General features: G+C 32.7%; 2 long non-coding RNA genes across 2 annotated transcripts in view; both read left to right on the top strand.

Annotated features, from left to right (window-relative positions):
- LOC125770050 (uncharacterized) overlaps positions 1-17,198 on the top strand; it is a 32,816-nt gene that overhangs the window by 9,807 nt on the left and 5,811 nt on the right. The window contains exons 2-3 of the long non-coding RNA XR_007419129.1: positions 4,936-5,646; positions 6,361-6,550. This is a non-coding gene — a long non-coding RNA (uncharacterized LOC125770050). The remainder of the gene's footprint in view (positions 1-4,935; positions 5,647-6,360; positions 6,551-17,198) is intronic.
- LOC125770051 (uncharacterized) lies at positions 9,059-14,614 on the top strand. The gene is made up of 2 exons (XR_007419130.1): positions 9,059-9,359; positions 14,413-14,614. It is a non-coding gene; the product is annotated as an uncharacterized LOC125770051 (long non-coding RNA).

The raw sequence follows: 17,198 nt of genomic DNA, 5'->3' as shown, positions 1-17,198 counted from the left end.
TTTTGATTCTTTTTTAATTTAAAACATTATTTGAGTGAAAAGAAACTTATTGCAACCAATTGGCATTAAAATAAATCAATTTCATTTTTTTTGCAAAATTTCTCAAAAAAATGGCAAGGGGTACCCCTTATGAAATTTTCGAGTGGAAATTTTTTTTTAAATTTTTTTCTGATTTTTTATTCTTTTATTAATTTAAAGCATTATTTGAGTGAAAAGAAACTTATTGCAACTAATTCGCATTAAAATATATCAATTTTTTAAATTTTGCTGAATTGCTCAAAAATGAGGAAAATTTTACATTTTCTCAAACAGGGTAAGGAACTTGGTTCGTCGAATAACTTCTGGCACAGACATCTGAGGGCATGGCCGTCCATGAAGAAAATGAAGCCATTGATGCCATCTATCGACCACAGGTTAAAGATTGGCGATCCGTTGGATACCGACCGAGTTATAGGCAAAACTTGGCGCAAAAATGAGCATTATGAAATTTTTTAATTTTATATTTTTTAATATTTTTTATAATTTTTGATTCTTTTTTAATTTAAAACATTATTTGAGTGAAAAGAAACTTATTGCAACCAATTGGCATTAAAATAAATCAATTTCATTTTTTTTGCAAAATTTCTCAAAATAATGGCAAGGGGTACCCCTTATGAAATTTTCGAGTGGAATTTTTTTTTTAAATTTTTTTCTGATTTTTTATTCTTTTATTAATTTAAAGCATTATTTGAGTGAAAAGAAACTTATTGCAACTAATTCGCATTAAAATATATCAATTTTTTAAATTTTGCTGAATTGCTCAAAAATGAGGAAAATTTTACATTTTCTCAAACAGGGTAAGGAACTTGGTTCCTCGAATAACTTCTGGCACAGACATCTGAGGGCATGGCCGTCCATGAAGAAAATGAAGCCATTGATGCCATCTATCGACCACAGGTTAAAGATTGGCGATCCGTTGGATACCGTCCGAGTTATAGGCAAAACTTGGTGCAAAAATGAGCATTATGAAATTTTTTAATTTTATATTTTTTAATATTTTTTATAATTTTTTATTCTTTTTTAATTTAAAACATTATTTGAGTGAAAAGAAACTTATTGCAACCAATTGGCATTAAAATAAATCAATTTCATTTTTTTTTCAAAATTTCTCAAAAAAATGGCAAGGGGTACCCCTTATGAAATTTTCGAGTGGAAATTTTTTTTTTAATTTTTTTCTGATTTTTTATTCTTTTATTAATTTAAAGCATTATTTGAGTGAAAAGAAACTTATTGCAACTAATTCGCATTAAAATATATCAATTTTTTAAATTTTGCTGAATTGCTCAAAAATGAGGAAAATTTTACATTTTCTCAAACAGGGTAAGGAACTTGGTTCCTCGAATAACTTCTGGCACAGACATCTGAGGGCATGGCCGTCCATGAAGAAAATGAAGCCATTGATGCCATCTATCGACCACAGGTTAAAGATTGGCGATCCGTTGGATACCGTCCGAGTTATAGGCAAAACTTGGTGCAAAAATGAAGAAAATTTTACATTTTCTCAAACAGGGTAAGGAACTTGGTTCCTCGAATAACTTCTGGCACAGACATCTGAGGGCATGGCCGTCCAAGAAGAAAATGTAGCCATTGATGCCATCTATCGACCACAGGTTAAAGATTGGCGATCCGTTGGATACCGACCGAGTTATAGGCAAAACTTGGCGCAAAAATGAGCATTATGAAATTTTTTAATTTTATATTTTTTAATATTTTTTATAATTTTTGATTCTTTTTTAATTTAAAACATTATTTGAGTGAAAAGAAACTTATTGGAACCAATTGGCATTAAAATAAATCAATTTCATTTTTTTTTCAAAATTTCTCAAAAAAATGGCAAGGGGTACCCCTTATGAAATTTTCGAGTGGAAATTTTTTTTTAAATTTTTTTCTGATTTTTTATTCTTTTATTAATTTAAAGCATTATTTGAGTGAAAAGAAACTTATTGCAACTAATTCGCATTAAAATATATCAATTTTTTAAATTTTGCTGAATTGCTCAAAAATGAGGAAAATTTTACATTTTCTCAAACAGGGTAAGGAACTTGGTTCCTCGAATAACTTCTGGCACAGACATCTGAGGGCATGGCCGTCCATGAAGAAAATGTAGCCATTGGTGCCATCTATCGACCACAGGTTAAAGATTGACGATCCGTTGGATACCGACCGAGTTATAGGCAAAACTTGGCGCAAAAATGAGCATTATGATATTTTTTAATTTAAAACATTTTTTGAGTGAAAAGAAACTTATTGCAACCAATTGGCATTAAAATAAATCAATTTCATTTTTTTTTGCAAAATTTCTCAAAAAAATGGCAAGGGGTACCCCTTATGAAATTTTCGAGTGGAAATTTTTTTTTAAATTTTTTTCTGATTTTTTATTCTTTTATTATTTTAAAGCATTATTTGAGTGAAAAGAAACTTATTACAACTAATTCGCATTAAAATATATCAATTTTTTAAATTTTGCTGAATTGCTCAAAAATGAGGAAAATTTTACATTTTCTCAAACAGGGTAAGGAACTTGGTTCGTCGAATAACTTCTGGCACAGACATCTGAGGGCATGGCCGTCCAAGAAGAAAATGTAGCCATTGGTGTCATCTATCGACCACAGGTTAAAGATTGGCGATCCGTTGGATACCGTCCGAGTTATAGGCAAAACTTGGTGCAAAAATGAAGAAAATTTTACATTTTCTCAAACAGGGTAAGGAACTTGGTTCCTCGAATAACTTCTGGCACAGACATCTGAGGGCATGGCCGTCCAAGAAGAAAATGTAGCCATTGATGCCATCTATCGACCACAGGTTAAAGATTGGCGATCCGTTGGATACCGACCGAGTTATAGCCAAAACTTGGCACAAAAATGAGGAAAATTTTACATTTTCTAAAACAGGGTAAGGAACTTGGTTCCTCGAATAACTTCTGGCACAGACATCTGAGGGCATGGCCGTCCAAGAAGAAAATGTAGCCATTGGTGCCATCTATCGACCACAGGTTAAAGATTGGCGATCCGTTGGATTCCGACCGAGTTATAGGCAAAACTTGGCGCAAAAATGAGCATTATGAAATTTTTTAATTTTATATTTTTTAATATTTTTTAAATTTTTTTATTCTTTTTTAATTTAAAACATTATTTGAGTGAAAAGAAACTTATTGCAACCAATTGGCATTAAAATAAATCAATTTCATTTTTTTTGCAAAATTTCTCAAAAAAATGGCAAGGGGTACCCCTTATGAAATTTTCGAGTCGAAATTTTTTTTTAATTTTTTTCTGATTTTTTATTCTTTTATTAATTTAAAGCATTATTTGAGTGAAAAGAAACTTATTGCAACTAATTCGCATTAAAATATATCAATTTTTTAAATTTTGCTGAATTGCTCAAAAATGAGGAAAATTTTACATTTTCTCAAACAGGGTAAGGAACTTGGTTCCTCGAATAACTTCTGGCACAGACATCTGAGGGCATGGCCGTCCATGAAGAAAATGAAGCCATTGATGCCATCTATCGACCACAGGTTAAAGATTGGCGATCCGTTGGATACCGACCGAGTTATAGGCAAAACTTGGTGCAAAAATGAAGAAAATTTTACATTTTCTCAAACAGGGTAAGGAACTTGGTTCCTCGAATAACTTCTGGCACAGACATCTGAGGGCATGGCCGTCCAAGAAGAAAATGTAGCCATTGATGCCATCTATCGACCACAGGTTAAAGATTGGCGATCCGTTGGATTCCGACCGAGTTATAGGCAAAACTTGGCGCAAAAATGAGCATTATGAAATTTTTTAATTTTATATTTTTTAATATTTTTTAAAATTTTTTATTCTTTTTTAATTTAAAACATTATTTGAGTGAAAAGAAACTTATTGGAACCAATTGGCATTAAAATAAATCAATTTCATTTTTTTTTCAAAATTTCTCAAAAAAATGGCAAGGGGTACCCCTTATGAAATTTTCGAGTGGAAATTTTTTTTTAAATTTTTTTCTGATTTTTTATTCTTTTATTAATTTAAAGCATTATTTGAGTGAAAAGAAACTTATTGCAACTAATTCGCATTAAAATATATCAATTTTTTAAATTTTGCTGAATTGCTCAAAAATGAGGAAAATTTTACATTTTCTCAAACAGGGTAAGGAACTTGGTTCCTCGAATAACTTCTGGCACAGACATCTGAGGGCATGGCCGTCCATGAAGAAAATGTAGCCATTGGTGCCATCTATCGACCACAGGTTAAAGATTGACGATCCGTTGGATACCGACCGAGTTATAGGCAAAACTTGGCGCAAAAATGAGCATTATGATATTTTTTAATTTAAAACATTTTTTGAGTGAAAAGAAACTTATTGCAACCAATTGGCATTAAAATAAATCAATTTCATTTTTTTTTGCAAAATTTCTCAAAAAAATGGCAAGGGGTACCCCTTATGAAATTTTCGAGTGGAAATTTTTTTTTAAATTTTTTTCTGATTTTTTATTCTTTTAATATTTTAAAGCATTATTTGAGTGAAAAGAAACTTATTACAACTAATTCGCATTAAAATATATCAATTTTTTAAATTTTGCTGAATTGCTCAAAAATGAGGAAAATTTTACATTTTCTCAAACAGGGTAAGGAACTTGGTTCGTCGAATAACTTCTGGCACAGACATCTGAGGGCATGGCCGTCCAAGAAGAAAATGTAGCCATTGGTGTCATCTATCGACCACAGGTTAAAGATTGGCGATCCGTTGGATACCGTCCGAGTTATAGGCAAAACTTGGTGCAAAAATGAAGAAAATTTTACATTTTCTCAAACAGGGTAAGGAACTTGGTTCCTCGAATAACTTCTGGCACAGACATCTGAGGGCATGGCCGTCCAAGTAGAAAATGTAGCCATTGATGCCATCTATCGACCACAGGTTAAAGATTGGCGATCCGTTGGATACCGACCGAGTTATAGCCAAAACTTGGCACAAAAATGAGGAAAATTTTACATTTTCTAAAACAGGGTAAGGAACTTGGTTCCTCGAATAACTTCTGGCACAGACATCTGAGGGCATGGCCGTCCAAGAAGAAAATGTAGCCATTGGTGCCATCTATCGACCACAGGTTAAAGATTGGCGATCCGTTGGATTCCGACCGAGTTATAGGCAAAACTTGGCGCAAAAATGAGCATTATGAAATTTTTTAATTTTATATTTTTTAATATTTTTTAAAATTTTTGATTCTTTTTTAATTTAAAACATTATTTGAGTGAAAAGAAACTTATTGCAACCAATTGGCATTAAAATAAATCAATTTCATTTTTTTGCAAAATTTCTCAAAAAAATGGCAAGGGGTACCCCTTATGAAATTTTCGAGTCGAAATTTTTTTTTAATTTTTTTCTGATTTTTTATTCTTTTATTAATTTAAAGCATTATTTGAGTGAAAAGAAACTTATTGCAACTAATTCGCATTAAAATATATCAATTTTTTAAATTTTGCTGAATTGCTCAAAAATGAGGAAAACTTTACATTTTCTCAAACAGGGTAAGGAACTTGGTTCCTCGAATAACTTCTGGCACAGACATCTGAGGGCATGGCCGTCCATGAAGAAAATGAAGCCATTGATGCCATCTATCGACCACAGGTTAAAGATTGGCGATCCGTTAGATACCGTCCGAGTTATAGGCAAAACTTGGTGCAAAAATGAAGAAAATTTTACATTTTCTCAAACAGGGTAAGGAACTTGGTTCCTCGAATAACTTCTGGCACAGACATCTGAGGGCATGGCCGTCCAAGAAGAAAATGTAGCCATTGATGCCATCTATCGACCACAGGTTAAAGATTGGCGATCCGTTGGATACCGACCGAGTTATAGGCAAAACTTGGCGCAAAAATGAGCATTATGAAATTTTTTAATTTTATATTTTTTAATATTTTTTATAATTTTTGATTCTTTTTTAATTTAAAACATTATTTGAGTCAAAAGAAACTTATTGCAACCAATTGGCATTAAAATAAATCAATTTCATTTTTTTTTGCAAAATTTCTCAAAAAAATGGCAAGGGGTACCCCTTATGAAATTTTCGAGTGGAAATTTTTTTTTAAATTTTTTTCTGATTTTTTATTCTTTTATTAATTTAAAGCATTATTTGAGTGAAAGGAAACTTATTGCAACTAATTCGCATTAAAATATATCAATTTTTTAAATTTTGCTGAATTGCTCAAAAATGAGGAAAATTTTACATTTTCTCAAACAGGGTAAGGAACTTGGTTCGTCGAATAACTTCTGGCACAGACATCTGAGGGCATGGCCGTCCAAGAAGAAAATGTAGCCATTGGTGTCATCTATCGACCACAGGTTAAAGATTGGCGATTCGTTGGATACCGTCCGAGTTATAGGCAAAACTTGGTGCAAAAATGAAGAAAATTTTACATTTTCTCAAACAGGGTAAGGAACTTGGTTCCTCGAATAACTTCTGGCACAGACATCTGAGGGCATGGCCGTCCATGAAGAAAATGTAGCCATTGGTGCCATCTATCGACCACAGGTTAAAGATTGACGATCCGTTGGATACCGACCGAGTTATAGGCAAAACTTGGCGCAAAAATGAGCATTATGATATTTTTTAATTTAAAACATTATTTGAGTGAAAAGAAACTTATTGCAACCAATTGGCATTAAAATAAATCAATTTCATTTTTTTTTTGCAAAATTTCTCAAAAAAATGGCAAGGGGTACCCCTTATGAAATTTTCGAGTGGAAATTTTTTTTTTAATTTTTTTCTGATTTTTTATTCTTTTATTAATTTAAAGCATTATTTGAGTGAAAAGAAACTTATTGCAACTAATTCGCATTAAAATATATCAATTTTTTAAATTTTGCTGAATTGCTCAAAAATGAGGAAAATTTTACATTTTCTCAAACAGGGTAAGGAACTTGGTTCCTCGAATAACTTCTGGCACAGACATCTGAGGGCATGGCCGTCCATGAAGAAAATGAAGCCATTGATGCCATCTATCGACCACAGGTTAAAGATTGGCGATCCGTTGGATACCGACCGAGTTATAGCCAAAACTTGGCGCAAAAATGAGGAAAATTTTACATTTTCTTAAACAGGGTAAGGAACTTGGTTCCTCGAATAACTTCTGGCACAGACATCTGAGGGCATGGCCGTCCAAGAAGAAAATGTAGCCATTGATGCCATCTATCTACCACAGGTTAAAGATTGGCGATCCGTTGGATACCGACCGAGTTATAGGCAAAACTTGGCGCAAAAATGAGCATTATGAAATTTTTTAATTTTATATTTTTTAATATTTTTTATAATTTTTTATTCTTTTTTAATTTAAAACATTATTTGAGTGAAAAGAAACTTATTGCAACCAATTGGCATTAAAATAAATCAATTTCATTTTTTTTGCAAAATTTCTCAAAAAAATGGCAAGGGGTACCCCTTATGAAATTTTCGAGTGGAAATTTTTTTTTAAATTTTTTTCTGATTTTTTATTCTTTTATTAATTTAAAGCATTATTTGAGTGAAAAGAAACTTATTGCAACTAATTCGCATTAAAATATATCAATTTTTTAAATTTTGCTGAATTGCTCAAAAATGAGGAAAATTTTACATTTTCTCAAACAGGGTAAGGAACTTGGTTCGTCGAATAACTTCTGGCACAGACATCTGAGGGCATGGCCGTCCAAGAAGAAAATGTAGCCATTGGTGTCATCTATCGACCACAGGTTAAAGATTGGCGATCCGTTGGATACCGTCCGAGTTATAGGCAAAACTTGGTGCAAAAATGAAGAAAATTTTACATTTTCTCAAACAGGGTAAGGAACTTGGTTCCTCGAATAACTTCTGGCACAGACATCTGAGGGCATGGCCGTCCAAGAAGAAAATGTAGCCATTGATGCCATCTATCGACCACAGGTTAAAGATTGGCGACCCGCTGGATACCGTCCGAGTTATAGCCAAAACTTGGTGCAAAAATGAAGAAAATTTTACATTTTCTCAAACAGGGTAAGGAACTTGGTTCCTCGAATAACTTCTGGCACAGACATCTGAGGGCATGGCCGTCCATGAAGAAAATGAAGCCATTGATGCCATCTATCGACCACAGGTTAAAGATTGGCGATCCGTTGGATACCGTCCGAGTTATAGGCAAAACTTGGTGCAAAAATGAGCATTATGAAATTTTTTAATTTTATATTTTTTAATATTTTTTATAATTTTTTATTCTTTTTTAATTTAAAACATTATTTGAGTGAAAAGAAACTTATTGCAACCAATTGGCATTAAAATAAATCAATTTCATTTTTTTTTCAAAATTTCTCAAAAAAATGGCAAGGGGTACCCCTTATGAAATTTTCGAGTGGAAATTTTTTTTTAAATTTTTTTCTGATTTTTTATTCTTTTATTAATTTAAAGCATTATTTGAGTGAAAAGAAACTTATTGCAACTAATTCGCATTAAAATATATCAATTTTTTAAATTTTGCTGAATTGCTCAAAAATGAGGAAAATTTTACATTTTCTCAAACAGGGTAAGGAACTTGGTTCCTCGAATAACTTCTGGCACAGACATCTGAGGGCATGGCCGTCCATGAAGAAAATGAAGCCATTGATGCCATCTATCGACCACAGGTTAAAGATTGGCGATCCGTTGGATACCGTCCGAGTTATAGGCAAAACTTGGTGCAAAAATGAAGAAAATTTTACATTTTCTCAAACAGGGTAAGGAACTTGGTTCCTCGAATAACTTCTGGCACAGACATCTGAGGGCATGGCCGTCCAAGAAGAAAATGTAGCCATTGATGCCATCTATCGACCACAGGTTAAAGATTGGCGATCCGTTGGATACCGACCGAGTTATAGGCAAAACTTGGCGCAAAAATGAGCATTATGAAATTTTTTAATTTTATATTTTTTAATATTTTTTATAATTTTTGATTCTTTTTTAATTTAAAACATTATTTGAGTGAAAAGAAACTTATTGGAACCAATTGGCATTAAAATAAATCAATTTCATTTTTTTTTCAAAATTTCTCAAAAAAATGGCAAGGGGTACCCCTTGTGAAATTTTCGAGTGGAAATTTTTTTTAAAATTTTTTTCTGATTTTTTATTCTTTTATTAATTTAAAGCATTATTTGAGTGAAAAGAAACTTATTGCAACTAATTCGCATTAAAATATATCAATTTTTTAAATTTTGCTGAATTGCTCAAAAATGAGGAAAATTTTACATTTTCTCAAACAGGGTAAGGAACTTGGTTCCTCGAATAACTTCTGGCACAGACATCTGAGGGCATGGCCGTCCATGAAGAAAATGTAGCCATTGGTGCCATCTATCGACCACAGGTTAAAGATTGACGATCCGTTGGATACCGACCGAGTTATAGGCAAAACTTGGCGCAAAAATGAGCATTATGAAATTTTTTAATTTAAAACATTTTTTGAGTGAAAAGAAACTTATTGCAACCAATTGGCATTAAAATAAATCAATTTCATTTTTTTTTTGCAAAATTTCTCAAAAAAATGGCAAGGGGTACCCCTTATGAAATTTTCGAGTGGAAATTTTTTTTTAAATTTTTTTCTGATTTTTTATTCTTTTATTATTTTAAAGCATTATTTGAGTGAAAAGAAACTTATTACAACTAATTCGCATTAAAATATATCAATTTTTTAAATTTTGCTGAATTGCTCAAAAATGAGGAAAATTTTACATTTTCTCAAACAGGGTAAGGAATTTGGTTCGTCGAATAACTTCTGGCACAGACATCTGAGGGCATGGCCGTCCAAGAAGAAAATGTAGCCATTGGTGTCATCTATCGACCACAGGTTAAAGATTGGCGATCCGTTGGATACCGTCCGAGTTATAGGCAAAACTTGGTGCAAAAATGAAGAAAATTTTACATTTTCTCAAACAGGGTAAGGAACTTGGTTCCTCGAATAACTTCTGGCACAGACATCTGAGGGCATGGCCGTCCAAGAAGAAAATGTAGCCATTGATGCCATCTATCGACCACAGGTTAAAGATTGGCGATCCGTTGGATACCGACCGAGTTATAGCCAAAACTTGGCACAAAAATGAGGAAAATTTTACATTTTCTAAAACAGGGTAAGGAACTTGGTTCCTCGAATAACTTCTGGCACAGACATCTGAGGGCATGGCCGTCCAAGAAGAAAATGTAGCCATTGGTGCCATCTATCGACCACAGGTTAAAGATTGGCGATCCGTTGGATTCCGACCGAGTTATAGGCAAAAGTTGGCGCAAAAATGAGCATTATGAAATTTTTTAATTTTATATTTTTTAATATTTTTTAAAATTTTTTATTCTTTTTTAATTTAAAACATTATTTGAGTGAAAAGAAACTTATTGCAACCAATTGGCATTAAAATAAATCAATTTCATTTTTTTTGCAAAATTTCTCAAAAAAATGGCAAGGGGTACCCCTTATGAAATTTTCGAGTCGAAATTTTTTTTTAATTTTTTTCTGATTTTTTATTCTTTTATTAATTTAAAGCATTATTTGAGTGAAAAGAAACTTATTGCAACTAATTCGCATTAAAATATATCAATTTTTTAAATTTTGCTGAATTGCTCAAAAATGAGGAAAATTTTACATTTTCTCAAACAGGGTAAGGAACTTGGTTCCTCGAATAACTTCTGGCACAGACATCTGAGGGCATGGCCGTCCATGAAGAAAATGAAGCCATTGATGCCATCTATCGACCACAGGTTAAAGATTGGCGATCCGTTAGATACCGTCCGAGTTATAGGCAAAACTTGGTGCAAAAATGAAGAAAATTTTACATTTTCTCAAACAGGGTAAGGAACTTGGTTCCTCGAATAACTTCTGGCACAGACATCTGAGGGCATGGCCGTCCAAGAAGAAAATGTAGCCATTGATGCCATCTATCGACCACAGGTTAAAGATTGGCGATCCGTTGGATACCGACCGAGTTATAGGCAAAACTTGGCGCAAAAATGAGCATTATGAAATTTTTTAATTTTATATTTTTTAATATTTTTTATAATTTTTGATTCTTTTTTAATTTAAAACATTATTTGAGTGAAAAGAAACTTATTGCAACCAATTGGCATTAAAATAAATCAATTTCATTTTTTTTTGCAAAATTTCTCAAAAAAATGGCAAGGGGTACCCCTTATGAAATTTTCGAGTGGAAATTTTTTTTTAAATTTTTTTCTGATTTTTTATTCTTTTATTAATTTAAAGCATTATTTGAGTGAAAGGAAACTTATTGCAACTAATTCGCATTAAAATATATCAATTTTTTAAATTTTGCTGAATTGCTCAAAAATGAGGAAAATTTTACATTTTCTCAAACGGGGTAAGGAACTTGGTTCGTCGAATAACTTCTGGCACAGACATCTGAGGGCATGGCCGTCCAAGAAGAAAATGTAGCCATTGGTGTCATCTATCGACCACAGGTTAAAGATTGGCGATCCGTTGGATACCGTCCGAGTTATAGGCAAAACTTGGTGCAAAAATGAAGAAAATTTTACATTTTCTCAAACAGGGTAAGGAACTTGGTTCCTCGAATAACTTCTGGCACAGACATCTGAGGGCATGGCCGTCCATGAAGAAAATGTAGCCATTGGTGCCATCTATCGACCACAGGTTAAAGATTGACGATCCGTTGGATACCGACCGAGTTATAGGCAAAACTTGGCGCAAAAATGAGCATTATGATATTTTTTAATTTAAAACATTATTTGAGTGAAAAGAAACTTATTGCAACCAATTGGCATTAAAATAAATCAATTTCATTTTTTTTTTTGCAAAATTTCTCAAAAAAATGGCAAGGGGTACCCCTTATGAAATTTTCGAGTGGAAATTTTTTTTTTAATTTTTTTCTGATTTTTTATTCTTTTATTAATTTAAAGCATTATTTGAGTGAAAAGAAACTTATTGCAACTAATTCGCATTAAAATATATCAATTTTTTAAATTTTGCTGAATTGCTCAAAAATGAGGAAAATTTTACATTTTCTCAAACAGGGTAAGGAACTTGGTTCCTCGAATAACTTCTGGCACAGACATCTGAGGGCATGGCCGTCCATGAAGAAAATGAAGCCATTGATGCCATCTATCGACCACAGGTTAAAGATTGGCGATCCGTTGGATACCGACCGAGTTATAGCCATAACTTGGCGCAAAAATGAGGAAAATTTTACATTTTCTTAAACAGGGTAAGGAACTTGGTTCCTCGAATAACTTCTGGCACAGACATCTGAGGGCATGGCCGTCCAAGAAGAAAATGTAGCCATTGATGCCATCTATCTACCACAGGTTAAAGATTGGCGATCCGTTGGATACCGACCGAGTTATAGGCAAAACTTGGCGCAAAAATGAGCATTATGAAATTTTTTAATTTTATATTTTTTAATATTTTTTATAATTTTTTATTCTTTTTTAATTTAAAACATTATTTGAGTGAAAAGAAACTTATTGCAACCAATTGGCATTAAAATAAATCAATTTCATTTTTTTTGCAAAATTTCTCAAAAAAATGGCAAGGGGTACCCCTTATGAAATTTTCGAGTGGAAATTTTTTTTTAAATTTTTTTCTGATTTTTTATTCTTTTATTAATTTAAAGCATTATTTGAGTGAAAAGAAACTTATTGCAACTAATTCGCATTAAAATATATCAATTTTTTAAATTTTGCTGAATTGCTCAAAAATGAGGAAAATTTTACATTTTCTCAAACAGGGTAAGGAACTTGGTTCGTCGAATAACTTCTGGCACAGACATCTGAGGGCATGGCCGTCCAAGAAGAAAATGTAGCCATTGGTGTCATCTATCGACCACAGGTTAAAGATTGGCGATCCGTTGGATACCGTCCGAGTTATAGGCAAAACTTGGTGCAAAAATGAAGAAAATTTTACATTTTCTCAAACAGGGTAAGGAACTTGGTTCCTCGAATAACTTCTGGCACAGACATCTGAGGGCATGGCCGTCCAAGAAGAAAATGTAGCCATTGATGCCATCTATCGACCACAGGTTAAAGATTGGCGACCCGCTGGATACCGTCCGAGTTATAGCCAAAACTTGGTGCAAAAATGAAGAAAATTTTACATTTTCTCAAACAGGGTAAGGAACTTGGTTCCTCGAATAACTTCTGGCACAGACATCTGAGGGCATGGCCGTCCATGAAGAAAATGAAGCCATTGATGCCATCTATCGACCACAGGTTAAAGATTGGCGATCCGTTGGATACCGTCCGAGTTATAGGCAAAACTTGGTGCAAAAATGAGCATTATGAAATTTTTTAATTTTATATTTTTTAATATTTTTTATAATTTTTTATTCTTTTTTAATTTAAAACATTATTTGAGTGAAAAGAAACTTATTGCAACCAATTAGCATTAAAATAAATCAATTTCATTTTTTTTTCAAAATTTCTCAAAAAAATGGCAAGGGGTACCCCTTATGAAATTTTCGAGTGGAAATTTTTTTTTAAATTTTTTTCTGATTTTTTATTCTTTTATTAATTTAAAGCATTATTTGAGTGAAAAGAAACTTATTGCAACTAATTCGCATTAAAATATATCAATTTTTTAAATTTTGCTGAATTGCTCAAAAATGAGGAAAATTTTACATTTTCTCAAACAGGGTAAGGAACTTGGTTCCTCGAATAACTTCTGGCACAGACATCTGAGGGCATGGCCGTCCATGAAGAAAATGAAGCCATTGATGCCATCTATCGACCACAGGTTAAAGATTGGCGATCCGTTGGATACCGTCCGAGTTATAGGCAAAACTTGGTGCAAAAATGAAGAAAATTTTACATTTTCTCAAACAGGGTAAGGAACTTGGTTCCTCGAATAACTTCTGGCACAGACATCTGAGGGCATGGCCGTCCAAGAAGAAAATGTAGCCATTGATGCCATCTATCGACCACAGGTTAAAGATTGGCGATCCGTTGGATACCGACCGAGTTATAGGCAAAACTTGGCGCAAAAATGAGCATTATGATATTTTTTAATTTAAAACATTATTTGAGTGAAAAGAAACTTATTGCAACCAATTGGCATTAAAATAAATCAATTTCATTTTTTTTTTGCAAAATTTCTCAAAAAAATGGCAAGGGGTACCCCTTATGAAATTTTCGAGTGGAAATTTTTTTTTTAATTTTTTTCTGATTTTTTATTCTTTTATTAATTTAAAGCATTATTTGAGTGAAAAGAAACTTATTGCAACTAATTCGCATTAAAATATATCAATTTTTTAAATTTTGCTGAATTGCTCAAAAATGAGGAAAATTTTACATTTTCTCAAACAGGGTAAGGAACTTGGTTCCTCGAATAACTTCTGGCACAGACATCTGAGGGCATGGCCGTCCATGAAGAAAATGAAGCCATTGATGCCATCTATCGACCACAGGTTAAAGATTGGCGATCCGTTGGATACCGACCGAGTTATAGCCAAAACTTGGCGCAAAAATGAGGAAAATTTTACATTTTCTTAAACAGGGTAAGGAACTTGGTTCCTCGAATAACTTCTGGCACAGACATCTGAGGGCATGGCCGTCCAAGAAGAAAATGTAGCCATTGATGCCATCTATCTACCACAGGTTAAAGATTGGCGATCCGTTGGATACCGACCGAGTTATAGGCAAAACTTGGCGCAAAAATGAGCATTATGAAATTTTTTAATTTTATATTTTTTAATATTTTTTATAATTTTTTATTCTTTTTTAATTTAAAACATTATTTGAGTGAAAAGAAACTTATTGCAACCAATTGGCATTAAAATAAATCAATTTCATTTTTTTTGCAAAATTTCTCAAAAAAATGGCAAGGGGTACCCCTTATGAAATTTTCGAGTGGAAATTTTTTTTTAAATTTTTTTCTGATTTTTTATTCTTTTATTAATTTAAAGCATTATTTGAGTGAAAAGAAACTTATTGCAACTAATTCGCATTAAAATATATCAATTTTTTAAATTTTGCTGAATTGCTCAAAAATGAGGAAAATTTTACATTTTCTCAAACAGGGTAAGGAACTTGGTTCGTCGAATAACTTCTGGCACAGACATCTGAGGGCATGGCCGTCCAAGAAGAAAATGTAGCCATTGGTGTCATCTATCGACCACAGGTTAAAGATTGGCGATCCGTTGGATACCGTCCGAGTTATAGGCAAAACTTGGTGCAAAAATGAAGAAAATTTTACATTTTCTCAAACAGGGTAAGGAACTTGGTTCCTCGAATAACTTCTGGCACAGACATCTGAGGGCATGGCCGTCCAAGAAGAAAATGTAGCCATTGATGCCATCTATCGACCACAGGTTAAAGATTGGCGACCCGCTGGATACCGTCCGAGTTATAGCCAAAACTTGGTGCAAAAATGAAGAAAATTTTACATTTTCTCAAACAGGGTAAGGAACTTGGTTCCTCGAATAACTTCTGGCACAGACATCTGAGGGCATGGCCGTCCATGAAGAAAATGAAGCCATTGATGCCATCTATCGACCACAGGTTAAAGATTGGCGATCCGTTGGATACCGTCCGAGTTATAGGCAAAACTTGGTGCAAAAATGAGCATTATGAAATTTTTTAATTTTATATTTTTTAATATTTTTTATAATTTTTTATTCTTTTTTAATTTAAAACATTATTTGAGTGAAAAGAAACTTATTGCAACCAATTGGCATTAAAATAAATCAATTTCATTTTTTTTTCAAAATTTCTCAAAAAAATGGCAAGGGGTACCCCTTATGAAATTTTCGAGTGGAAATTTTTTTTTAAATTTTTTTCTGATTTTTTATTCTTTTATTAATTTAAAGCATTATTTGAGTGAAAAGAAACTTATTGCAACTAATTCGCATTAAAATATATCAATTTTTTAAATTTTGCTGAATTGCTCAAAAATGAGGAAAATTTTACATTTTCTCAAACAGGGTAAGGAACTTGGTTCCTCGAATAACTTCTGGCACAGACATCTGAGGGCATGGCCGTCCATGAAGAAAATGAAGCCATTGATGCCATCTATCGACCACAGGTTAAAGATTGGCGATCCGTTGGATACCGTCCGAGTTATAGGCAAAACTTGGTGCAAAAATGAAGAAAATTTTACATTTTCTCAAACAGGGTAAGGAACTTGGTTCCTCGAATAACTTCTGGCACAGACATCTGAGGGCATGGCCGTCCAAGAAGAAAATGTAGCCATTGATGCCATCTATCGACCACAGGTTAAAGATTGGCGATCCGTTGGATACCGACCGAGTTATAGGCAAAACTTGGCGCAAAAATGAGCATTATGAAATTTTTTAATTTTATATTTTTTAATATTTTTTATAATTTTTGATTCTTTTTTAATTTAAAACATTATTTGAGTGAAAAGAAACTTATTGGAACCAATTGGCATTAAAATAAATCAATTTCATTTTTTTTTCAAAATTTCTCAAAAAAATGGCAAGGGGTACCCCTTGTGAAATTTTCGAGTGGAAATTTTTTTTTAAATTTTTTTCTGATTTTTTATTCTTTTATTAATTTAAAGCATTATTTGAGTGAAAAGAAACTTATTGCAACTAATTCGCATTAAAATATATCAATTTTTTAAATTTTGCTGAATTGCTCAAAAATGAGGAAAATTTTACATTTTCTCAAACAGGGTAAGGAACTTGGTTCCTCGAATAACTTCTGGCACAGACATCTGAGGGCATGGCCGTCCATGAAGAAAATGTAGCCATTGGTGCCATCTATCGACCACAGGTTAAAGATTGACGATCCGTTGGATACCGACCGAGTTATAGGCAAAACTTGGCGCAAAAATGAGCATTATGAAATTTTTTAATTTAAAACATTTTTTGAGTGAAAAGAAACTTATTGCAACCAATTGGCATTAAAATAAATCAATTTCATTTTTTTTTTGCAAAATTTCTCAAAAAAATGGCAAGGGGTACCCCTTATGAAATTTTCGAGTGGAAATTTTTTTTTAAATTTTTTTCTGATTTTTTATTCTTTTATTATTTTAAAGCATTATTTGAGTGAAAAGAAACTTATTACAACTAATTCGCATTAAAATATATCAATTTTTTAAATTTTGCTGAATTGCTCAAAAATGAGGAAAATTTTACATTTTCTCAAACAGGGTAAGGAATTTGGTTCGTCGAATAACTTCTGGCACAGACATCTGAGGGCATGGCCGTCCAAGAAGAAAATGTAGCCA

Source organism: Anopheles funestus, chromosome 3RL (genome assembly GCF_943734845.2).
Source record: "Anopheles funestus chromosome 3RL, idAnoFuneDA-416_04, whole genome shotgun sequence".
Lineage (NCBI taxonomy): Eukaryota > Metazoa > Arthropoda > Insecta > Diptera > Culicidae > Anopheles > Anopheles funestus.
Note: the sequence above shows the minus strand (reverse complement) of the source record. Positions and strands in the feature narration are given on the sequence as shown.